A 26,044-nucleotide genomic window follows, 5' to 3' on the forward strand; every position below is an offset into this window, starting at 1 on the left:
AAGGTGGTCTTGGGGGGCCAGTCCCGAGAAGAGTGTAGTTCGCTCCACACACCCCCCATGCCCAAAGCTAAGGTTTATACTTACTCTCCGGAGGATGGTTCCCACTCTGGGAAGGGTGGACAGAGCTGCATTCCTAGGACGGAGGAGGTGGGGGAAGGGCACCCAGTTGGCTGGGGCCATCTTGTGGGTAAGGGTTCACGTCTTCTCCACGACCTTCAGCGGACCAGACACAACGGACTCCCTGCTCTACCAGGAACACACCGACCAACCGCTCAAGAGAACAGAGTGTGGACACACTGTCCTAGGCCGAGCTCTGCCGCAGGGTGAGGAACACCCGCCTCTCCGCGTTCCCGTCCCCAGTCAGCTGCCGTGGGACGCCGTCATCTTCCCGACTCCTTCGCTGGGATAGAAAATTTTAAATCCATGCAGGATGCGAACACCGGCCTGCACTTACCTCCCCAAATGCTGACATTAGATCGAGAATACAACGGGGATGGGTTAACGCAGCCAGGAGAACGGTGGGGAGTTTTAAAACTTTACTTCAGGATATAAATGGACTTAAGGCCTTTTGTTTAACAAATGGCATACGATGTCTGACAGCGATCATAGAAGCCAGGAGAGGCGTTTAAAGACTAACCTTCAGACACGCTTTTATGCGATTCTAAAACTGAAGAACCAAAGGATGGAAACGAATCCATCTGCCACGTCAGCCGTGGCCGCGCTGTTGTCCTTCCTTCTATCCCGACAATTCTTGCTGCTTTTTGCTTTACTTCTGTCTGATTGACTCGAAATGCTCGGGTTTTCTTATCTCCAAAAGCAGCTTTGGACCCTGAGGCAATTAAAATATTGATTAGCCATTGCCTAAGTGTTAGCATTACTGTTAAAAACGGAGGCATGTTGAAATTTTTAAGAGTTTGAGCAAAAATCGATTGGAACCAGGCAGCACCAAGCAAGAGCTGGGCAGGAGCCCCCGCCGACGGGAGACGCGCGGAAAGCAGGCCCGAGTGGAGCGAAGCAAGGGAATTATCGACTGGCTGCAGCCCGAAGCCTGGCCCGTCGGCCACGGCCGGTCGTCCTTGGGGTTCCCTCTGGTAACCTTGAGGCATCATGCATGGGCTGAGGTCTGGGTTTGAGCAGGTCAGCTGCCGTGGTCTTCCAGCCACCGCGGGTCACCGGGCACTTCAGCTGAACAGGACTCATGAAGCCTCCACATACTCCCATGAGCACTGTATTCTATGAGTTGGATGGGAGCCAGAGCACATTTGCTCTGACAGAAAAAGATGAAACATCGGCTAGAAGCAAACCTGATGCCTCCTTGGTCTTCAGTGGGGCTACGGTCACCTACCCGAGCCGGCATCATTCCAAATGGTCAGCCCGCCTCCGTGAATGCTGAAAAGGACGCGTGCGTCTGTAGGTACCGGATCCTTCTGGACTCAGGCTCACGGTGTCTGGAGCGATTGTTTCCCTCACAGCAGTCCACTTCAACAAACTTCACGAAGGTATTTGTCCCGATTTATAAAATGAAAGGGTATCTTGCAAAGTCACGTCTTAGTAGGAATCAGAAACACCCAGTTCCTTTTAAGGATTTCTTTACCACCTAAATCTGAATCCTCTGAACAAAACCCCTTGCGCAGGCTCAGTGGGGTGGGGTCTGAGGACGGTCTCACAGCACTTGCGTCTGTCCCCATTCTGCCACCTCTGATGGACTCTTTCCCCTCCAACCAGTTCCCTCAACACCTGAAAGAGCGCCATACTAGTATTAAATACGGTTCCCCAAAGGCTCTCCAATTTCCATCCTCAAAGCATCGCATCTCAGGCCCCAGATTCTAAATGTCTTGAGTAGATGAAGATTTTGGACCAAGCTCATGAGCAAGGGCCCCCTGAGATCCCTTGGAAAAAGAGAACTTGAAGACCAGCGAGGTCATCTGAGGTAACTTTGCTGCAGAGGCCTCTTGAGTTTTGCAGACTAGGAAAGATGTGCTATTTAATCGATTTCTTGGTTTTTTCTTTGACTTTGTTCCACCCCGTCCTTGCCACACTCCTAGGCATTACGGCACTGGTATTGGAGGACGCCGTGAGCTCCCTGGAGGACAGACTAATTCCTGGAGCGAGTTTTCCAATGCTCTACTTCATCTCCATTTTCACTGATTACAGGGTGCAAGCCCTGCCGCTTGCTGGGGGGGGGGGTGGACATTTTGGGTCCTAATGAGCCTCTATGGTGGAACTTGGGGTTTTTTCGGGGGTTTTTTTTGTTTTTGTTTTTTTTTTTAAGATTTTATTTAACAGAGAAAGAGAGAGACCCAGAGAGCATAAGAGGGGAAACAGCAGAGGGACTGGGAGCAGCAGGCGATCCACTGAGCGGGGAGCCTGATGCAGGACGTGATCCCAGGACCCTGAGACCATGACCTGCAGACAGATGCTTAATCCACTGAGCCATGCAGGTGCCCCAAGGGACTACTCATTCTTAATGTTTTCTGGTTTTGCTTTTTAATTTCAGTACAGTTGGCACATTAGTTCCAGGCATGCAGCCTGGTGATAGGTTTATGCATTATGCTATGCTCCCAAGTACAGCCACCATGCACCCGACGCAACACGAGCACGATACCATCATACAGCTGCACCTTGCATCCCCATGACTTATTCACGCGACAGCTGGGAAGCCCCCACCCCGCCCACTGCCCCCAGCTCCCTGCTCTCTATGGGTCTGATTCTGCTTCGTGTCCATCGGTTTGGACTCCACATGTCAGTGGCACCACACAGTACTGGTCATTCAGACTTACCTCACTTAGCACTATGCCGTCAGGTCCACCCGTGTTGTTCCAAATGACAAGATCTCCCTTACGTTTGTGGAATATTCCATTACGATGTGTGTGGTAGCATGGGCATCATTCCTTATCCGGTAGATGACATCTTCATCACCCCTGTTTCACTCTACTGCTGTCTGAGAAGGTTGTACCCTTCCCAAACTCTTCCTCAGAAACTCACTCTCTGAGAGGCGCCTGGGTGGTTCGGTGGGTTAAGTGTCTGCCTGTGGCTCAGGCCATGATCTCAGGGTCCTGGGGTCGAACCCCGTAATCCTGTCATGACACAAGTCCTCGCTGGTCATGGTGCTCCTCCTGGCACAGGGTCCTCTGAGCTTTTAGGCAGCTGAGCGAAAGGTAAACACTTTTCCTGTGTCTGCCTTGTGTTACTTGCTTTCAGCTCAAAACTACCCACATGCCAATGTGCAACCTCTTGGGGTGACGGTTCTGCTCTCCTCAGCCCCATCTGAGATTCTCCAAGAGTCCGGGTCCCAACGCTGAAGCGGCAGACTGCTTCATCTCAGGGAATTAGTCGCGGCAAGAAGTCAGTTCAGTTCAACTCCTCTCAAGAAGAAGTGATGTAGGTAAGCTCCTAGACGGCACAAGCAAAACATAAACCAAACCAAGAGCCAATGATTACTGCTCAGAACCATAAACCCCACACTGGACTAGAATCTCAATTGATGTTCTAAAGGATGACAGCTGAAGGCATCTTCGGATGCCAGGCTAAAACCATCCTCGGATGGTGTTGGGGCACACCTCACAAGGACAGCTTGCTTGCCTTCTAGTTTGAAGGTCTCTGAGGACCTGAGCGTCACACAGCAACAGGCACAAGAACTATCCCCCTGGGCTGGTGGGTGCTCCGCACCTGTGCCAGCTCTAGTCTTGCTGGGCTTCAGCTCAAGGGCTGCTGTTGCCCTAGTGATTCTAACCGAGAAAGGCTGGAGAAAAAGGAAACATTAGTTTGGGGACAGACAGGCCAATGTTGGAATTCAGGACCCAGTTACGGTTAGAAAACAACCCCTCAGAGACAAACAACAATACTAGAATCAGAAATCCAGAAGGAGTTTAACTGAAACAACATCTCCCTATAGTTACTCCCATTTCCATCAAAGATAATCAAAGTAAGACTGATTCCTTCGCAAGGTCAGTCCAGTCTCATTAAATTTGGCCTGATGATTTACACAAGGGCCGCATGAATAGTGAATGGCCAAACAGGTTCTTTTAAGTCTGTTCTGCTGGAATTTTTCATAAACGTCAGATTGAAAGACACCTGGTGGCTCAGTCGATTAAGCATGTGACTCGATCTCAGCTCGGGTCTTGATCTTAGGGTCGTGAGTTCAAGCCCCACGTTGGGTGTGGAACGTACTCAATAAAGAAAGATTCAACTTGTTAAAGGTTCTCAAGCCTGGGAAGGCAGTGCAAGGACTCACCATCAGGTTTCACCCGCGATGCGTGTGGGTTTGGGCGAATTCCTGTCCTCTCGAGGTCCCCCAAATATCCCGAGGCCCCTGGTCAGGTGGAGGCTCCATCAGTTGTGAAATATGCACCCAACGCTTGATACCTTGTAACTTCGCAGCAGGGTCCGTGGTCGAGTCCTGGCTGGAGTCCTTTCGCAAAAGCATCTAAGTGAAACAAAGACTTTTAAAAGGTCCACGGTTCAAGTTCTGACGAGCATTCACTTTATAACATCCTCCTTTCTGTGGCATACAACCACTTAGAGAACCGGACAGGATGTACGAACAGGTTTCTATAAACTCCCAATAATTTCTAGACTGCCGGTGTTAGTAACATACCCACATATGCAACCCTAAGGAGGTTTATCCCTTGTCGAACAATACTTCTACATAATTTAATATTACGAATCAACCAAAGCAATCTGCAACCTCAGTGTTAGTTTGAGGTCAAAACTCCACTTAGAATTCGATTTGGGGAAAATGTCAAAATGTCTGAACATGTGATTAAATAGAGTCACAGGTCATTAGGAAGTCATAGTGAGTTCTTTAACCCAAGTGACAAAAGATGGTAAGGCCAACACACAAGATTACATAGGTGTGAAACTACTTAGCTCCCCGATTGTTGAGGGGACTGGGTTTTCTCAAGAAATCAAGCCCCTGAGAAAGGCAATAGGAAGCACAGCAAATTATTTTGAGCAGACAAAACCGTTACCATCCTGGGAAAGCACTTGGAAAAAACAAAAACAAAAACAAAAACAAAACCATTATTTTTTTTTTAATAAAGATTTTATTTATTTGACAGAGAGAGAGATCACAAGTAGACAGAGAGGCAGAGAGGAGGAAGGAGGCTCGCTGATGAGCAGAGAGCCCGATTCGGGGCTTGATCCCAGGACCCGGGGATCATGACCTGAGCCAAAGGCAGAGGCTTAACCCGCTGAGCCGCCCAGGTGCCCCTGGTTATCACTTCTTAAGAGCAGATTGATAATCTAAAAAGACTTGTCGGGACACCTGGGTGGCTCAGTGGGTTAAGCCTCTGCATTCGGCTCAGGTCATGTTCCTAGGGTCCTGGGATCGAGCCCCGCATCAGGCTCTCTGCTCAGCAGGGAGCCTGCTTCCTCCTCTCTCTCTGCCTGCCTCTCTGCCTACTTGTGATCTCTGTCTGTCAAATAAATTTAAAAAAATAAATAAATAAAAAAAAATAAAAAGACTTGTCCTTTTAAAAGAAAAATCTTAATTTTTTTTATTTTAATTTTGTACCAGGATGCTTTTCTTTTGATATAAACCCATTCTTTGAAAACATAAATCCATTCCAATGTTAGAGTTTGACCACACGTCAAATTCCTCTGAAGACAGATCTTGCCCACAAATGCCCACCCAGATTTTGTTCTAGGGTTTTCTTTCTTCATTCTTTCTCTTTTGGTTTTTATTTAAAACACCACTGATATTAAAGCTTTAGAAAATTTTTTAAAAAGCTTGAATCTTAGCCTGACCACACATGGGAAGGGACATCTCCCCTGCCTTTCTCCGTGCATCGAGGCGGTTCTCCTTTCTCATCTGAAATAGTCCTTGTCTTACTCGTTTAACCAAACCTCTTCCTACCTCATAACTGTTGTTCTTTAAAACACATCCTATTTTCCTCAGAAAAGGTTTCCCTTAGTTTTTAGTCGTTTCATTTTTATTAGCATCATTAGCTCTTAGAAACCTTCATTTCTAGTGAAAACGAAGTCAGCAATTTTGAACTGTACAATCCAGCATTCTTCAAATTGCCAAATTAATATATTTTCCAATTTCTAGAGGCAAATGCTTTCTCAGGACATTTTAAAAATATAGCCCAGGACCTGTTTAGTCAGATTCATAGATCTTAGCTTCTCTGTAATAAGCACCCTGAAGTGGATAAGGTCCGGTATTAATGCTCCAATGTTCCAAGTTATTGAGGGATCACCTAGATGTTCCACGAATCTCCATCACTTACCTTCAGTGACCAGCCTTCTAAGGGTGAGGAAAAAAGACTGGGGAAACTAAGACACACCATAAAACACAGAGTGTTTAAAAGCTCATGCATAAGCTCTTATTCCGCTTGTATCTAAATAATTCCCTTGTTACATTTCAGTGACTCGTGAAAAGTTCATGAAGTCTTCCGAAGCATATGATCACGTGATTTTCCTGAAAGACACGTGTGACCTCAGAGGTTACGTGAGCTTATGTGACTAACAACCCGGGCAGAATAGGACCTGCAGTTCCGCATTCTGTCTCCTCTCGGTGACCCTGAAGACCTGTGCTAATTAAGTCAACAAACGAGATTTACCGAGGATTATCCCAAACAACGCTCCTAAACATCACTTGGATTAGTTTCTATTAGATTTCTGAGAGTCTTAAAGTGGTGAGACCTTATTTTTCTTTAAACAAGACAAGACAAGACAAATTTGGGGCCTTACTGTCTCAAGGGAGCAAACACTCACGCACAGGCTCACCTTGGAGATATCGGGGATTCAGTTCCAGATCCCAAAGGAGATCCAGTAAAGTGAGTCCAATGATACCTCTGTTGGTTTCCTCGTGCATATAGAAGTTGTGTGTGTGCTCTACCGCAGTTTACCGTGATCTGTTAAAGTTTTTAAGATCTGCTACCTCCCTTAAGTCCTTTCATTACTGAAAACGGCTCATCATGATCTGATCTTTCAGCAAATCGTCCCTTCTGGTAGTGGAGGGTCTTCCCGGCTGCTGAAGGCTGCTCACCGGCCACCGCTAGCTCACCAGCACACAGGTGAAGGCCAGTGTGGATGTGGCAAGTTCTTCAAAACAAAGCTTGGGGCGCCGGTGGGCTCTTCCTTTCAGGAAGGCTTTCTCCAGCCTGCAATGCCGTCTCACAGCACTTGACCCACAGTAGAGTTTCAGAATTGGAGCCACTCCTTTTGAAACCTGCCGCTGTTTTATCAACTAAGCTCCTCCAATATTCTCAGTCCCTTGTTGTCAGTCCACACCCTCGTAGCATTCATCAGGAGGAGAGTCCATCTCCAGAACCACTTTCATTGCTCCTCATTCAAGTCTGATCATGAGATCATAGCACTTCAATCCCATCCTCTGACTCCACTCTGGTTCTGGTTCTCTGGCTCTTTCCACCTGATTCCCAGTGACCTCCTCCACAGAAGTCTTGAGCCCCTCCGAGTTGGTCGTGAGGTTTGGAATGCTCTCTCCAGTTATGTTTCAAGTTGGTAGTTTGATCTCCTCATGAATTATGAATGTTCTCAAAGGCATCTGGAAGAATCAGTCCTTTCCCAAAGGTTTTCAATTTACTTTGCTCAGATCCATCAGAGGAATCATGATCTGTGGCAGCCACAGCCGTAAGAAATGTTTTTCCCAAAACTTGATAGTCAAAATGACTCCTTGACCCACGAGCTGCAGAATGGATGCTGTGCTAGCAGGCATGCAAACAGGAGTCTCACTGGACATCTCCATCAGACCTCCTGGCTGACCAGATACATGGTCTACGAGGAGTCCGATTTTGAATCTTTTCCTGAGCAGGTGTCAGCAGTGGGCTCAAAATACACTAGGTTATAAACAGAAGAGCGGTCATCCAGGCTTGTTCTTCCATTTACAGAGCACAGGCACAACTCCAGTGTCATTCTTAAGGTCCTGAGGATTTTCAGAAACGTTGATGAGCACTGGCTTCAACTTTACGTCACAGACTTCTAACAAGAGAGTCAGCCGGTCCACTGAAGCTCTGAAGCCAGACATGGACCTCGCCTCTGTGAGGAAGTCCTATAGGACCTCCTCTTCCACGGTACGTTTGGTTCATCTACATTGCAAATCTGTTCAGTGAAACTATTTCAATTAGCTGAGCTAGATCTTCTGGATAACTGGCCACCTTCATTTCACCTTACACTTCTGTTACAGAGACAGCTTTTCTTCTTGAACATCATGAACCAACCTCTTCTGACTTCAAGCATTTCTTCTAGAGTTTCCTCACCTCTTTCAGCTTTGAATTGATGAGTGTCAGACCCTTGCTCTAGAAGAGACTGGTTTACGGGAACACTATGGCTGCTTGGACATTCCATCCAGACCCCTGAAACTTCCTCCACATCAGCAGAAACACTGTCTTGCTTTTTTTTCCTCATCCGTGCATTCACTGCAGAACTTTCCAATTCCTTCAAGAACTTTTCCTTTGCATTCTCAACTTGGCTCCCACTTTGTTGCAACCGGCCTAGCTTTTGGCCTGTCCCAGGTTTTGACATGCTTTCCTCGCAAAGCTCAATCTAGATTTAAAGAGACATGTGATTCTTTCTTCCACTTGAAGGCTCCAGAGCCATTGCCAGGCTACTACTTGGCCCCATCTCAGTACGGCTGTAGCTCAGGGGAGAGGGAGGCCTCAGGAGGAGGGGAATGATAGGGAAAGAGCCAGCGGATAGAACACTCAGAACACATGCTTATCAGTTAAGTGGGTGTGGTCTGTGGTGCCCCGGAACAGTTACAATAGTGACATCAAAGATCACAGATCACTGGTGACCATAACCAGGAGGAGGAGGTTTGAAATACCAGGAAAATCACCAGAATAGGACACAGACACGATGACCAAATGCTGTTTGGAACAATGGCGCTGACAGACCTTCTAAATGCTGGTTGGCCATAGATCTTAAAAAAAAAAAAAAAAAAAAAAAAAAAAAAAAGTGTGAAAAATATGTGAAGCACAGTAAAGCAAAACCCAACGGGGGAAGATACCTCTGTAAGTATCATACACAAAGCTAAAAGCCCAGAGACCTCCAGCTTCCGTTCCCAACTTCGACCGTGCAGCAGGTACAACACAAGCACACCAGCTCGTGAGTACCCACTGAATCCGAACTTACCACTGGCAGATGTAACAGCTCATGTTTTGGCTTTTATCACTATTAGCAGAGAAAACTTTCAAGATAGGTATTTGCCTTTTGTCAGTAATCTTATGGAGGTGGTAGATTAGCCATTGGTAGGTTGTATTTTGAGGCAGCTGTTTTCTGGGGTGCCTGGGTGGCTCCGTCAGTGGAGTGTCTGACTCTTTTTGGCTCAAGCTGTGATCTCAGGGGCCTGGGATCCGAGAAGAATAGTTGCTTTTAATTCCTCAAACCGTTGGGTTGCAGCCAGACCAATACCAAGGGCTAATCTGCCCCTCTATTACGTCACTTTCCTCCTTCAGATGAGGGAGTGGACCCCCATGTCTGACAGCAGGGAATGGGCTTCCAGGTTGGAAGTGGCAGGCTTTGAGGCAGGCAGCCTTTGGAAGTCTGCAGAAGCAGTGACAGCCTCTCCAGGTTTTCCTATTTTTTTTTTTTAAGATTTTATTTATTTGACAGAGAGAGAGAACAAGTAGGCAGAGAGGCAGGCAGAGAGAGGGGGAAGCAGGCTCCCCACTGAGTAGAGAGCCCGATGCGGGGCTGGATCCCAGGACCCTGCGATCACGACCTGAGCTGAAGGCAGAGGCTTAACCAACTGAGCCACCCAGGCGCCCCAGTTTTCCTATTTCTGAGTGTATGATTCAGCTTTTGAGCAACTCAGATGAGGAGGAAAAGCCTCTAATATGGATTCTGTAAGTCCTGAACCCGGGCCTCCGAGATGACCCCATTTCCTGACATCGTAGGAGGGCCGGGAGAGATTCTGGTCATCTGTCTCCTTGATAAGGTGGGGGTGGGGGGTGGCGTATATGGTTTGTCTCAACTTCAAAATCTAATCACAGTGGGAACCACCACCCTTAAGCAGCTAGTCAAGACCCCTGGGAGTAGCAAGGTGACCTTTCCCTGCCATTTTAATTCTTCTCTGAATTGGAAAGGATCTTCCGAGAATGGGTAATTTAAAAGATCTGCTGCTGTCCGTGGGCTGGAATTCTTTGCAGTGGTGGCGGGTCCCGGACAGGCCCATGAAGAACGCTGCGCGGGAAGGCTTGAGTTACCCGTGTCCCAGGCCCTTCCTGGCTTTCAGCGTTTACACAAACACCTGCTTCCTGGGCCTGGAGATCAGATGGGAGCGCTCTCTGCAAGTCCCGTAGGGAAAGGGGAAGGTAAAACGGGCAGTTTGTGTAGGGCTCGAGGACGCTGGGCACTAAGGGAATTTGCCAAGGACATGGGGCAGGATCTGGAGAAGGGACATGGACATTGTAATTTCCTTACATTTTTGCTCTGCATCTAGGATCTGTCCTCTTGTTATGGGATTCCCTAGGGCTAGCAATTATACTCTTGTGTCTTTTATTTTGGTCTCTCCGTAGGTAAGCAAGGAGTTGTTTTAGGATAGGAATAAATACTCTGTAAATAGTTTTCAAATACGCAAGTTTCTCCAAGGATTCTGTCATCTGGCTATTAAAAATTAGACTATTTTCTTATTCTCAATGCAACCAGTACCTTTTTGCAGAACAATGGACGTAAGAAGCATCCCAAAAGAGGGATCAGAACCTGAAACCCCAGGATGCAACAACTCACTCCCCGAGTTGGCTCAAGGAGGCCACGGCCTCTGCTGCACAGGCAGGGAGAATGGTGCGGCACAAGCAGCGTCTCCCGGTTTCCACAAATGAACCCCCTCTGGTCACAGATCTGGTAACCTGTGACACAGGGCACGTGCTCCTGCCGTGAGGCCTTCCTAGACCGATCAGTCAGTTAGGGTCAAGATGACAAAGGCTTTTAGGGACTGGGACCCCTTAGGAAAAACCCTGGAGAAGCCAGTTTGTCTGACAGTGTGTCGATGGCAACTTCCTGTCCAGGATCCCAGTTTCCACAGTGGCCACCGGTTCCCCCCCATTAAGTGCACCCTCCCAATGGGAGAGACCGGAGGGAACTTTCTCCCCAGTCATGGAGTCAAGCTCTCAGACGCAGAACACAAAGAAAACATCACCCAGATTTTACAAAAAGTTTGTCGAAACAGATACCTGTCTGGTGAGAAGAGGGAACTCCCCAGAACCTAACAGCAGGCTGATGAAGATGAGCCTGCGTTCTGCCCTGTGGTTTCCCTCATGATGACAGTGGACACAAGACAAAGCAGGACCATGACCATCAGTGGGAGGAAACAGTAACACCCATTTAAAGGCTTTACCAGATTCGGTCTACCTGATGCACTAGATTCCCCAGGCATTTCCTCTGGCTAATCCTAATTTGGGAAACAAAAGGGGACTCTCAGCAATCCCTGCTTTCCACCACACCCTGCTGGAAGAGAGCCAGGAGACACACTTGGTGAAAACACTTCCTTTCTTCCAGCTTCTGACAGGAGTCCCAAGATCTCCCCCTGCAGCAGCCCCAGAAACAGGGGTCCCTGGTGGAGAGACCGCCGTTCCCCATCTGTACGGGTGGGCAATTTTCCCCTCTTCCCTTCAAAATTATTTGGGCTAATGAGTAAGAGATTGACAGGCGAAAAACAAGTTGTGTATGCGTGAAAGGGAGGCCTATAAAAACAGACTGGCAGGCAGTCAGGCATCTGAGCCCTGCACACCACCACCCTTAGGTAAGCAGCAGTCCGGGTCCAGGCCTCCAAGGGGAGGGGACCGGCCTCAGCAAGGGAAGAAAAGCTGACGTTTGGTGTTCAGACATTTGCCCTGTCATGAAGAGAACTAGAGCAGAAAGTCTTATCCCTGGTACAGGCACTCTGCCAATTCCTTCAGGCAGTTCACGGATAGGTAAACACCTTCCCTTGAGTCTGCTGGGTCTTCAGTGGGTTCAGCTCAGAACCACCCACAAGCCCACACAGGACCCCTTGGGGCACTGTGTCCTGCTCTTCCCCAGTCCCACCTGTGACGTTTCTCCAAGCAGAGTCCTACTCCAGAAGCCTAGCTGGCAGATGGCTCCCTCTCAATCTCACGGTCCCAAGCAAAAGTCATCAAAGGTAGTTCTGTCTCCCTTCTGGGGGTGAAGATGCAGGTGGGCACCCAAGTTTGATCTATATGGTGCAAGCACTCTTTTATCTAATAAACTACATTGTGTGGAAACAAAAAAAAAAAAAACAATGATTAACGATGACATGATTCTTTATATGGAAAACCCAAAAGACTCCACCCCCAAACTACTAGAACTCATAGCAATTCAGCAACATGACAGGATACAAAGTCAATGTACAAAAATCAGTGGCTTTCTTATACACTAACAATGAAAATACAGAAAGGGAAATTAGAGAATCGATTCCATTTCCTATAGCACCAAGAACCATAAGATACCTGGGAATAAACCTAACCAAAGAGGTAAAGGATCTGTACTCGAGGAACTACAGAACACTCATGAAAGAAATTGAAGACACAAAAAGATGGAAGACCATTCCATGCTCTTGGATCGGAAGAATAAACATTGTTAAAATGTCTATACTGCCTAGAGCAATCTATACTTTTAATGCCATTCCGATCAAAATTCCACAGGTATTTTTCAAAGAGCTGGAGTAAATAATCCTAAAATTTGTATAGAATCAGAAGAGACCTCGAATCCCTAAGGAAATATTGAAAAACAAAAATAAAACTGGTGGCATCATGTTACCTGATTTCAACCTTTACTACAAAGCTGTGATCACCAAGACAGCATGGTACTGGCATAAAAAAAAAGACACATAGACCAGTGGAACAGAGTAGAGAGCCTAGATATGGAACCCTCAACTCTATGGTCAAATAATCTTCGATAAAACAGGAAAAAATATACAGTAAAAAAAAAAAAAAAGACAGTCTCTTCAATAAATGGTGCTGGGAAAACTGGACAGCTACATGTAGAAGAATGAAACTCGACCATTCTCTTACACCGGACACAAATATAAACTCAAAATGGATAAAAGACCTCAATGTGAGACAGGAATCCATCAGAATCCTAGAGCAGAACATAAGCAGTTACCTCTTCAATATCAGCCACAGCAACTTCTTTCAAGATATGTCTCCAAAGGCAAAGGAAACAAAAGTGAAAATGAACTTTTGGGACTTAATCAAAATCAAAAGCTTCTGCACAGCAAAGGAAACAGTCAAAAAAACAAAGAGGCAACCACGGAATGGGAGAAGATGTTTGCAAATGACAGTACAGACAAAGGGCTGATATCCAGGATCTATAATGAACTCCTCAAACTCACACACAAAATATCATATCAAATATTGGGCAGAAGATAATCATATCAAAAAATGGGCAGAAGATATGAACAGACACTTCTCCAATGAAGACATACAAATGGCTATCAGACACATGAAAAAATGTTCATCATCACTAGCCATCAGGGAGATTCAAATTAAAACCACATTGAGATACCACCTTACACCAGTTAGAATGGCCAAAATTAGCAAGACAGGAAACAACATGTGTTGGAGAGGATGTGGAGAAAGGGGAACCCTCTTACACGGTTGGTGGGAATGCAAGTTGGTGCAGCCACTTTGGAGAACAGTGTGTAGATTCCTCAAGAAATTAAAAATAGAGCTTCCCTATGACCCTGCAATGCACTCCTGGGTATTTACCCCAAAGATACAGATGTCATGAAAAGAAGGGCCATCTGTACCCCAATGTTTATAGCAGCAATGGCCACGGTCGCCAAACTGTGGAAAGAACCAAGATGCCCTTCAACGGACGAATGGATAAGGAAGATGTGGTCCATATACACTATGGAGTATGATGCCTCCATCAGAAAGGACGAATACCCAACTTTTGTAGCAACATGGACGGGACTGGAAGAGATGATGCTGAGTGAAATAAGTCAAGCAGAGAGAGTCAATTATCATATGGTTTCACTTATTTGTGGAGCATAACAAATAGCATGGAGGACGTGGGGAGTTAGAGAGGAGAAGGGAGTTGAGGGAAAATTGGAAGGGGATGTGAACCATGAGAGACTATGGACTCTGAAAAACAATCTGAAGGTTTTGAAGGGGCGGGGGTGGGAGGTTGGGGGTACCAGGTGGTGGGTATTGGAGAGGGCACAGATTACATGGAGCACTGGGTGTGGTGCAAAAACAAGGAATACTGTTACGCTGAAAAGAAACAACAACAAAAAAATGACTACAACAGACCATAATCCCAGGTTCTCGGCTCAAATGCAGCCCGTCACAAGGCGTCCTAGACGTGGGCAGAAACACCTGCACATGCAGTTCGGGTGGGCGGTGGTAACCTGACATTCTCCAGGTTCCAAGTCTGAAATTCTCCAGTGATTTGGGTGTGTACACACAACGGGCATGAAGGTGCGTTTGCAAAGCTGTTGAGTGAGGTCGTCTCCCTGAAGTTCATACGTGCGCATCAAGGCTTCATGGCTTTGGGAAAAAGGGCATTTTTTTATTCTCAGTGATTCCAAGACAGGAGAAAATTAAAAAGTTTTGGAGTTCTATCCAAATATCAGAGAAACCAGAGTTCAGGATTTAGTTTATAAGGCAGAAAACAATACCTCTGAGACTATTAAAGGCCCTGGAATCTTTTTTTTTTTTTTTTAATTTAGGCCCTAGACTCTTTATCCTCAAAGGCTATTAGTAACTAACTTCTCTAACTATCCCTACTTCTACCTGTAGATAACCAAAGACTATTGTTTACCAAATAGCCTGAGCGTGGCCTGATCATGTGTGTAAGTGCAGCGAGACTAGGGGCTGACCAGATAGCTTCTCGTAAATCTGCTCTGCTGCCTTTTTGAGGAAGGTCAGGATGGACTTTGAGAAGTCTCAAGGGTGGGAAGGTTATGCTGGGAGACTCACCATTTGACTTCCCCTGCAGTAGCTGTAAGATTTAGGTTCTTTCCTTCAAGGTACCCCAAATACCTCGAGGCTCCTGAGCCTGCCTATAAGTGACCGTCCTCACTCAACTTGTCAGGCGGCTGGAAACCCTGCAAGCAATGCGTCAGGTTGATTTTCCTACAGGGTATCACCAGCTCCATAATTCAACTCAGCTCCTTAAAGCTGTCGGGTCAGCTCTGACTCTCCACACATCATTCTCCAATAGGAAGTCCTGATCAAAGTCTTGCTAATAGAGCCAAAGCTCCCATTTGGATCCTGTTACGGAGGACAGAGTCTTACTGAACTTTCGCAGACAGTATTGCTTTCATGACGACAGAGTAGAGAGCATCTGCCCTCTGGAAGGATCAGGGAGCAAGAAAAAGACAAATCTTCCATCTTTGTTCACTTGGGTCTATTTTACCCAGTTGTTGACAGCTTAAGATAAAAATGTTTTTGTTTTTAATCCGGAAAAAAAGAACAATAATTTTTAAAAATCAAACGGATTTTAAGATGCATCGGTTCATTCAGGCTCACGGAATGCTTGCTGGTCTTTCGCTGGCACTTGTAGCAAGCCCTCTGCTTCTCCACTGAGGTTCTGCAAACCCTCACACCATTCAGTGGTTTGATCCAGACGTTGTCAGAAGCCTGTCCTGTCCTTGTCAGAGCCCTTTCTGGGGTCTCCCTGAAGACAAAACAGTTTTATACACTTTCCCAAAAGCATCAGAATAAAGGTCACCATAAATGACAAAGACTTAAGAATGGCCCTAGTTAGGGCATTGCTGGTAGTTCACAGGATAAGGGGGTGTCGTTATTAAGAGGCAACAATAAGCAACAACTTAAGGCCCTAAGAGGACAGTATGGACTAGTCTTTATGAACCGGAGGCGGTCTCTAGGACACTGGTGTTAGCAACATGTCCACGTCGGTCACCGTCAGTTTATCATTACTTGTGGACAACACACCCTACGTCGTTCGGCACACTGAAGGAACTAGTGAGGGTACAGCTCTCTCGCACAATGTGAAAAGTCCGGAGATTCTCCCAGGACCTGCTGGGAGATCTCCGGTAATTGGAGCTCAAAAGGACAATTTAGCGTCTGAACATTGTGAACATTGGTTAAATGGGACTGCAGATTACAATGATGATCTACTCAGGGGGCGCAGCAACAGAGGGCTGTAAGGCAAGTCCTGAACTCGATGTGGGTGTGAAACGGCTTAGCACCGCGGACAGGAAGACTGGGCTTTCTTTACAAAATCAGCATGAAAACATGAAGCTCAGGAAATTATTGGTAAGACACAAAATTTTTGCTGTCCAGGCTTATTAGATAAAAAGGAAAACAGGGTTTGTATTGAGGGAATAGCAGTAATCTAAAACTTTTTTTTTTTTTTGTAGGAAACCTACATTCTAATTTTGCACTACTAGAATATTAAAACTCATTTTTTGAAAACTTAAATCCTTTGCTCAACCACACGCACAATTCCTCTCCCAAGATTTCTTTTCCACAAAACTCCTACAGCTTTCTACATGAAAACATGTCGTTCATGTTTCCCCCCTCATTTTTTGCCCTTTTTCTCATTCTGGAGCTAGCGGTCCTTCACTGCCCGTCCTGCTTCTACACACAGCTCATTCCTTTATTACTGCAAGGTAGTTTTAATTACACGTATTGATTAGACTTTGAACCCCTAAAAGCCTCAATTCCTAGTGAAAACTAAGAGGCTACTATGCTTCCATTCTGTGGACTGGCCAACTGGTAGATGCATTTCCTGACGGGCAGAAACCTCTTCCTCCCGGTCAGTTCTCCGGTGTGGCATGAATCGGCGAGTTTCAGGCTATCGGTAAATAATGTTGTGCCGGGACCAGCCCTTGTGGTTACGGTTGCCAGACCCCCTCGGCAAGACTATCAGGAAGCCCTGATAAAATAAAGGCTTGTTCCTTACAAGAGCTGGAAATTACAGAGCATCCCGGGGCCCCACAGTGAGGTCACAGGGAGAGGGAGAGCACACACGTGGCCTGGGGTTCGGCCCCTTTTGAGGGCAGGAGTCAGGGGCCTAGGGTTTCCCAAGCTCACGGTTTACTAGTAAATCTAAACCTAAGAGCAAGAATTAAAGCATGGAGAGAGGAAAAAATCAAGTGGCCTAAATGGTCAGTTATCAGTCTCAACGGAGACCTCCAAACAAAGCAGCCTGGGGGCACTGGGGAGTGGGAAGCCTGGCTCATTGCCAAATTGTGTGGCTGGCCACGTGCTTATGGGAGGACGCCATCACCGCGGTGGGCGCCATCACCACAGTGGGCGCCCGGGAGGTCAACGCTTAAGGCAGGCACTGGCGTTACAGCAAAGGCACACCCCCCACCCTCGGGGCTTACCTGCAGGCACCAGAGAGGTTGACTTCAGATCCCAACACACGTAGTTCCTCTGTAAAAGGAAGCCAAGAGTGGATAAGCCTATGTTTAGTTAATGTTTCAGTATTTTATTGTATTTAGAGGGAACACAATGAGTATCTAGCACCCGTCTCCACGGAACTAAGGCTCCGAACCCCCAGAAAGATTTTTGAAGCTATTTTCAAGTGACATTGCATAAACTGAATTTGTTGGAAAGGTCGCTTCTTTTCATCTCGCAAGTATTTACTTGGTCTTCATGATTATGTTTAGTTACCAAAGTGTCACACTGAACAACGAACTACCTTCTGTTAGGTCTCCTCCGGAAAAATTCTGTAAGAGAAAGAACATGATTGGACCTTTAGTGGAAGTAGGATAAAGTATTCTATTGAATGCCGAGAACTCCAAAGACATGGCCCATTTTAATGAAACAATGTGAACTATATTTACCAAAGATTATCTTGGAATCATGGGATTTTGAATATTTTAGTTCCTCTGTTTCTGAGAGTACAGCCGATACAAACACTCGACCTTAAGCAAATTAATGGAGCTCTTTGGATGGATCCACCGAAACTTCTGGAGATTAAAAAAATCCGTTATTATATAGACAGACATATATATACAATGAAATCAGATCTCCTAACTTTCACTCCACATTTACAATAATGTACAACTCACTGATTTATGATAATAGCTGGATTCACACTATTGTTTCTGGAGAGTGAAGAAAGTTTCCTCGCTCAGATGGCTGTTTTTGGCTAGTGTTTGTAGAAGAAATTTAAGACACTTCATAAGCCTGGTTTTTTAAGTATCCATTTTTAAACTTCTGTAAAAAAAAAAAAAAAAATTACCTTTTTTCCAGAAGAAAAGTTATGCGTGCCAACTCACCAAGGACTTTTGTTCCCCAAATCAGGTCTTTTACAGTATCTGAAACCCTTTTAATCTGAAGAAGGGAGGTTCTGGTAAGAACCCATGCTAATCTAACTGCGTGACCCTGCGTTTGCTTTTTTTCTATCAGGGACATGACCTACAACGAAGACAGAAGTCAGGAAACTCATACTTTCTGGATTTAAGGTTATGTACGTTTGTAAATTTTAGTAAGTAGTTCTTTAAAAAGCTTAGAAGGTTTTTTGTTCCTTCTTGTTTGTACAAAGTTTTATTGTAGTTTAGGAGACAAAGCATAAAGAAAAGTTCTTATAAGGCTGTGCATATAAAGCTTCTAATCTGGTCCACTTCCAAACATAGAACCACTTAAACAAAACAAAACAAACAAAAAAACACCTTTTAAATTTGTTGTCAGGTTTCAGCCGGGATAAAAAGTAAAAATTTCTGGCAACATTCAGCTCCTTGGCTGCAAGAGGCATTCCCAAAGATGATGCAAAACATGCTGCTCTCCCAAGACCCAGAGCACATCCAAAATCAGCCCCAAGAGGGACTCGGATAATTCCACTGGGAGCTGGGGGAGGCAACATTCTGTAAGACCCCGGCTGCAGACGCACTACAACCGGCTTTCCCTTCCGCCAGATTTTGGGGGCTTCCCTCAACCTAATGGTCATCAAGCCGAGCTTTCAGGTCATGAAGCAAGTCAAACAAGGAAGCAATCACCAGACCTGGGAAAGGAGGGTGCGGGGGGAAATAAAATAAAAAAAAAACCCACACCCAATGGGTACCTGAAATCGAGATCGGGAGTCACTTGGTCTACTTCTTACATATCTTTTTGTCTGCCACCGTGAATCTAGAAAGGAAGGGACAGCAGGAATTTTACCTTCCTCTCCTGACCAGGCACAGCAGAGACCCGGGACAGCAGACGTCAGCAAGAATTCTCACCGGCTGCTGGCTTCTGCCATTTTCCCCACAATGCCCTTGGGAGCAAGCGGGGCGCCCACGTGAGCCTCACTCTTGTCAAGCATGAGCTGTGGAGAAGGAAAAACAATTCTCCCTCTTTTCACTTTGGTGAGTACTTAGTTGAGAACCCCCCTTTCCTAGGACACCTCATAAATGCTAGGGGGACAGGTAAGGTGGGTAAGATTAGGTAGACTGAACGTTCTCCACTGCGGTCACTGTGACTCAAGATGACCTTTCATTGGGTTGACCTGCATGTTCATCCTTAAAGCAAAATTTGATTCTCCCCAAGCTCATGGTGGATCTCCTGTATGTTGGATATGGTCTGTTTTACTAAGGAGAACCCAGTCTCAGCTGTGGAGCTAGGATTTTCCAGACTTACCCATGACCTCCAGAAGTGCCAAGAAAGTGCTGGCTCCAGGGGCCCTGTGGGTAGCTCCTGGGGGCTAGAAGGAGTCTTGTTTGGTTCCCTCTTCTGATGACAAGATAAAATGAGGCCTTAATCATTAAAGTCAACGGTGGGTTTTTTTGTTCGGTTTTGCTTTTTGTTGTTTTGAGCAAAACTGGATTTAAATCAGGCAGTATTCCATCTAGCAGACGGGAGCTCCACGCTGCTGTACAAAGTGAAGGCTTTTATAGATAGAAGGGAGCAGGGACAAGGGGACTATGGTAGACAGAAAAGCAGGTGGCTCAGTGCAAGGTCCTCTCCTGGGGGACGGCAGGTCTGTCAGCAGGTTACCAAACCCCTGCAGGTAGGGGATTCCTGGTTCAGTGGCTCTAATTGAAGTCCGGGGTCAGTAACCATAGAACTCAGGCTACGGTAGCTCATTCTGGGACAGTTGTCTTGTTTTTACCAAGGAAACAGTCACAATCTTATGAAGAACCAAAAGTCCAAGAAAATCCTCTCTGATCTCCTGAAAGGACGAAGTTTGAGGCTATATGAGCACGTTCTCCACCTGGAAGCTGCAGTGGCCCTGGAGGGAGCAGTGGTCCTCAGCGGGGCCCCAGGGCCGGCATTCAGTCGTGGATTCAGTCGTGGAGACAAGAACCAGTCTCAGGAAATGTGTGAAGAACACAGGAGGGCCAGTATCTCGGGTCACTATCAAGCATTCCTACATCTGAAACTCCTATACAAGATATAAGCACAGTGGGGTGGGCATCTTGGTTATTTTGGCAGAAGATGCTAAAAAAAAATTGATAAACAAATGGTAGTACACAAAATAAAGTCATATTTACAAAAATTATCTGACAAGGGAGAAAACCTTATCTACAGATGTATTCAATCTCAACTCAAATAGTAAAAATTCTACTGTAATAAAATTGGGAACTTTAATACTTGGTATGCTTTTAAGAGGAATTCTTTATTTAAATTGTTTTTATTGAATTTTGGTAGGAAAAAAATGTAGGAAAGGATGCTGGATGAAATAAAAAATCCAAAAGGGTTTTGAAGACACGCAAAGAATTTACAAAGTCTTCTTCAGCTAGAAAAATAGGACACTCCAGAATGTCACAGCTCCATAGTTGGCCTATCTGTCCAGAATTTCCTTTTTGTTAAATTTCAAAATAATGACATCATGCATTTAATATAAATGTATTTGCATTTGGGACACCTGGGTGGCTCAGTCATTAAGCGTCTGTCTTTGGCTCAGGTCATGATCTTAGGGTCTTGGGATGGAGGCCTGCCCTGGGCTCCCTGCCGGGTGGAGAGCCTGCTTCTCCCTCTCCCACTGCTTGTGTTTCCTCTCTGTGTCTCTGCAAATTAAAAAAAAAAAAATCTTTTAAAAAATGTATTTGCATTTGATAACATTTAAAGGTTGAAAAATACTTGCTATAGCAAACTCTTAAATGCTTGTCAATGACCACTGAGTCCCCAATTTTTATTTAATTCAGGATGTCTAAGAACACTAATTTTTCAATAAACCATTGTGATTTAGATTATACATAATTGGGGGGGGGGTTAGTCATTTTTAAAAGTTTGATGTACCTTTGTCCTTCGGTTTTGAAAAGCAAAAGGCTTTACCAGGAAGATAGCAGTGATACAATTAAGCCCAATAATCAATTTAAAACTCACCAAAATTTTAAAATACAAAATAAATGAACTCTAGCATTCAATTACACAACCATTCATAAATCTTGTAGCTACAGCCCAGTTCTCAATGATCAGCACCACTTATGGTTTCAAGCACCTGGATGTGGGGTACTGAGCCATTTGAAAATTGCAGAACACATGAAAAACAAAACTTTGTTTCTTGATTAAATGACATCACCAGGTACATATCAGATCAAGTCTTGATGTTAATAGAATAATCTTCTATGTTCTATGTAGTGTAGTTAGAAGGTATAACAAACCCCGTATCTCCCACCATGCTGTTTAAGACACAGAGTAATAACTACAGCCCTGAAGCTCTTTGTAAACCCCCTTTCCATCATGACCTTCCTCATACTCGTGGCTCACCATGATGAGTTTTGGGTTTAACACCTCCCATTTTTTCCCTTGGAGATTTGTTACCTATGTGTGCATTCTTATTAATTTTTTTCTAAGTTTTGTGTTTATGTGTGCCTACACATGAAGTTCACAACTATACAGAGACATGCATATGTTTGTATGCACATGCATATAGTTTTGAAACGAACACTACGTGCAACTTTCTACAGCTTTCTGTTCTAGGTCTTTGGGATTCACCTATACCAATGAGTGAAGATGGAGTTCTTAACGGTCATGCCCTTCTAGAGTTTTTATTGAAGGGGTGTCAGTTGTTTATCTTCATAATATATTTAAGGTGTACAACATGGTGATTTGATAAACAGTGAAATAAATGATCACTACAGTTCAGCTAATTAATACCTCATCTCATACTGTTGCCCGTGTGTGTGTGATCAGCACACCCAGGAATCTACTTAGCGTGTCCAATATTCAACACAGGATTCCCAGCTATAGTCCTCATACTGTATAGTCGTCATACTGCCCAGTAGACAGAGCTGCAACTTTGTGTCCACCCCTCACTTCCCAACTCCCTAACTCTGCTTCTAGGTGTTCAACTTTTTAGATTCCACATGAGATTTTTTTCGGTGTCCAATTTTTTGTTCAGCACGTCCTCCAGATTCATTCATGTTGCTGTTAATTGAAGGATCTTTTTCATGGGTATTTCACTGTATATAACCACAATTTCTGTATGTGCCAAAAGACACTTGGATTATTCCCACTCTAGACTACTGAGAATGTTGCAAGTGAACATGGGAATGCAGATATCCAGATCCCGCTTTCATTTCTTCCAGATAAGTACCCAGATAAGTACCCAGAAGTGAAAGTGCTAGATCACATGGCAGTTTCCATTTCTTGAACCTCCATGTTGTTTCCCAGGGTAGTGCCCTAGTTTATACTCCCACCACCAGCATATGGGAGTCCCTTTTCTCTATACCCTCACAGATACTTGCTGTTATCTTGCATTTTCTTGAAGGCTATCCTAACTGATACTGATATGAGGCGACAGGTTTCATTGTGATTTTGATGCACATTTCCCTAGATCAGCGAAGTTAAGCCCCTTCTCATAGTCCTTTCAGACATTTATAAACCTTTTGAGAAATGTCTATTCATTTTCTAATTAGTGTTTTCTTTCTACTGAGCCATAGTTCATTACAAATTTTGAATATTAACCCTTAATCAGTTATACGGGTTTGCACATATTTTCTCCCATTCTTACGTTGACTTCACTTTGCTGACTGCTCCTTGGGGTGTGCCAAAGCTTTGAAGTTTGAGGCAGTTGTCCTCATTTACTTTTGCTTTTGCTGCCTGTGTTTTGGGGTCTTATCCAATAAGTTACTGCCAAGGCCAATGTCAAGGAGCTATTTCATGTTCATGTTCTTCGGAGTTTTGTGGGTTTAAGACATATGGTTTTCTTTAACTTACTTGAATTCTTCTGCGTGCTTTAAGACAAGGGTCCAGTTTCATTCTTTTGTATCTGGGTACTGTTTTCCCAATGCCATTCATTGAGATTATTGCATATTTTTAGTGCCCCTGTCAAAAACTGGTTGGCAGTATACACTGGGGTCTCTAAGCTCTCCGTTCCATAAGTCTGTGTTAGCTCTTATGCCAGTACATGCTGTTTCAATTACAGTAATGTTCACTTATAAAAAGCCCAGAGCTAACCATCAACAATGGGAAAAAGCCCATAGTTAGCCATCAACAATGGGGAAATGTAAAAAGCTTTTCATTTAATACTCAGCACAAAGCAAGGATACTCACTCTTACCATTTCTATTCAACATAACTGCATAAAGAGCAAAAGCTAGCATATCCTAAAAGGAAAGTTACCCAAAACAGGAGTAAAATTATCTGTTTACCAATTATATGATCTTGCATGTAGAAAACCTTTAAGAGTTCCCAAAACTGTTGGGATAAATTCTATACAGTTGAATAGAATAAAACAGGAATTGCTTTTTACATAAATAATCTCTTAAGAGAAATTAGAAAAAAATCCCATTTAAAATTGTATCAGCAGGAGCTGTGGTTTAGCATGATGATATAGGAAGATTGAAGTCATCTCCACACAACATACCAAATTAGAGCTAGTAATCGAAAAATTCTTCCTGAAGAAAAACCGAGGGCTGACTGAAGAGCTGCTACCCCAGTAACAGGCGAGAGAAGAGAGATGGAGACGTGGTAACAAAGGGAACCCCCAGCCCCCCAACACTGGTGAGCAATGGGGAAGGACAGTACTTAGGGACCATGAACATATCCTACTGTCCTTGGGCACAGAAGAAAAGCTGTGGTATTAAAGAGCAATCAGCATACAGAAGGAACAACAGTGGAACCCTGGGAAGCAGCTGAGGAGATGCAGGAAAGCTCTCCGGGTTAGAGGGCTGGAGAGCTGCAGGGTTTACAGTCCTATCCAGCCGTGGGAGTCTAGACCCGGAGCAGTGTTGGGACTTCCAGCTGGGCAGATCTGCTGATATCAAGGAGCTCAGAACTTCAGTGAGCCCAGGGTCCACAAGCCCACACCAGCCCTAGTTGCACTGAGGCATGGAAAAAGACGCCACATTTAAAATGCTGAGGAGCCGTGAATATTCTCCTCTTCTCCACCTGAAAAGCCCAGAACCTGTGTGTGGATGTCCTTAGGGCAGTTTCAGAAGCCAAAACTGGAGGGTCGCAAGACTAACAGGTGTGCCCAGGTGCCGTAACTGGAGGGTTGGCTTCTCACAGGGAGCTCACCACCTCCGCCAGGTGTGAAGGACCATGAGCTACCTCCTGTGGTGCTAGGGCATGGAAAACAAGGCTTAATATCTAAGTTGTGTTTTACTTTTTAATATTTTTTCCTTCTTATTGGTTTTGTTGTTTTTTTTCCTTTATTTTTTCCTGTAAAAAGCTACAGTCTAAAGGAGTAACTAGCATATACAGCCACAGCTCCAGCCAGCCAGCAAAAGCCACCAAGCCCACACAGTCTGCATAGAGAACCACAGACCACTCCCTTCAAGAGATGTAACCTTTCACCTAATCCATAGAAATAGTCAAGCAAAATGGGGAGATAGAGGAATATGCTCACACACACACACACACACTCACTGAAAGAACTAAATCAAGTAGATAAGTAATGTGTCTAGTAAAGAATTTAAAGTACTGATCATAAAAATACTCTCTGGGCTGGGAAAAGAATGGAAGAACTCAGAGACCTGTAGTAAAGAGAAAAAATAAGAACCACAGTTAAAAATAAAACGCATTTAAGAGAATCAAGAATAGATTATAAGAAGAATCTATCCACAATCTGGAAGATCAGGTAATGGAAAGCATACAATCAGTAAAAAAGAACGTTTTTTAAAAATGAGGATGTATTAAGAGCTCTCCAACATCAGCCACAATCACAGTACAAGAATCCCAGAAAAGAGAGAACTTCAATTAACTGAAAACTTTCCTAACCCCTGGAGGGAAGTGAGCATCGAGGGTCAAGCAGCACAGAGTTCAAAACAAGATGAACCCAGGAGATTTACACCACAGGACATCATTAAGATGTCAAAGGTTAAGAACAAAATCTTTGAAGGACCAACAGAACAAAGTTATCTATAAGGGAAAATCAATAGGAATATCAGCTGATTTTTTTCAGCAAAACTATTACAGGCCAAAAGGAGTGCTAGGATATACTAAAAGTGAAGAAAAGAAGAAACCTGCAGCCAAGAATACTTGACAAGGTTATCCAAATTTGGAGAGAGATAGTTTTCCAGACAAAATACAAAGAAGTTTGTCACCACTGAAAGAGCCTTACAAGAAAGGTGAAAGGTGACAGTAAATACATGCCTATCAGTCATTACTCTGAATGTAAATGAACTAAATGTCCCAACCCAAAGACAGAGGGTGACAGAATGGTTAAAAATGCAAGACCCTCTGTGTGTGGCCTACAAGGAACTCCTTTCAGACTGAAGACACAGGCAGATTCAAAGCAAAGGGATTGCAAAGATTCATCATGCAAATGGAAGGGAAAGAAACCTGGGTTGCAAAACCTGTATTAGACAAAATAAACTTTAAAAGACTAACAAGAGACAAAGACACCATGGAATCCTGAAGGGAATAGTCCAGTGAGACAATAAAACAATTGTAAGTACTGATGAACCCCACAAGGGAGCACCCAAATATACACAGCAAATAATAACAAAGAAAATACTAGTAACAGTAGGGGCATTAATACCCCCACATGCATCTTCAGATGGCTCAAACAGATCAATAAGGGAAGAGTGGCTGGGGCTCCTGTGTGGCTCAGTAGGTTGAGCCTCTGCCTTAGGCTCTGGTCATGGTCTCAGGGTCCTGGGATTGAGCCCTGCATTGGGCTCTCTGCTCAGCGGGGAGCTTGCTTCCTCCTCCTCCTCCTCTGGCTGTCTCTGCCTACTTGTGATCTCTGTCAAATAAATAAAATCTTTTTTAAAGAAATAAAAATAAATAAAC

This window comes from Mustela nivalis, assembly GCF_964662115.1.
Source record: "Mustela nivalis genome assembly, chromosome: 7".
Classification (NCBI taxonomy): Eukaryota; Metazoa; Chordata; class Mammalia; order Carnivora; family Mustelidae; genus Mustela; species Mustela nivalis.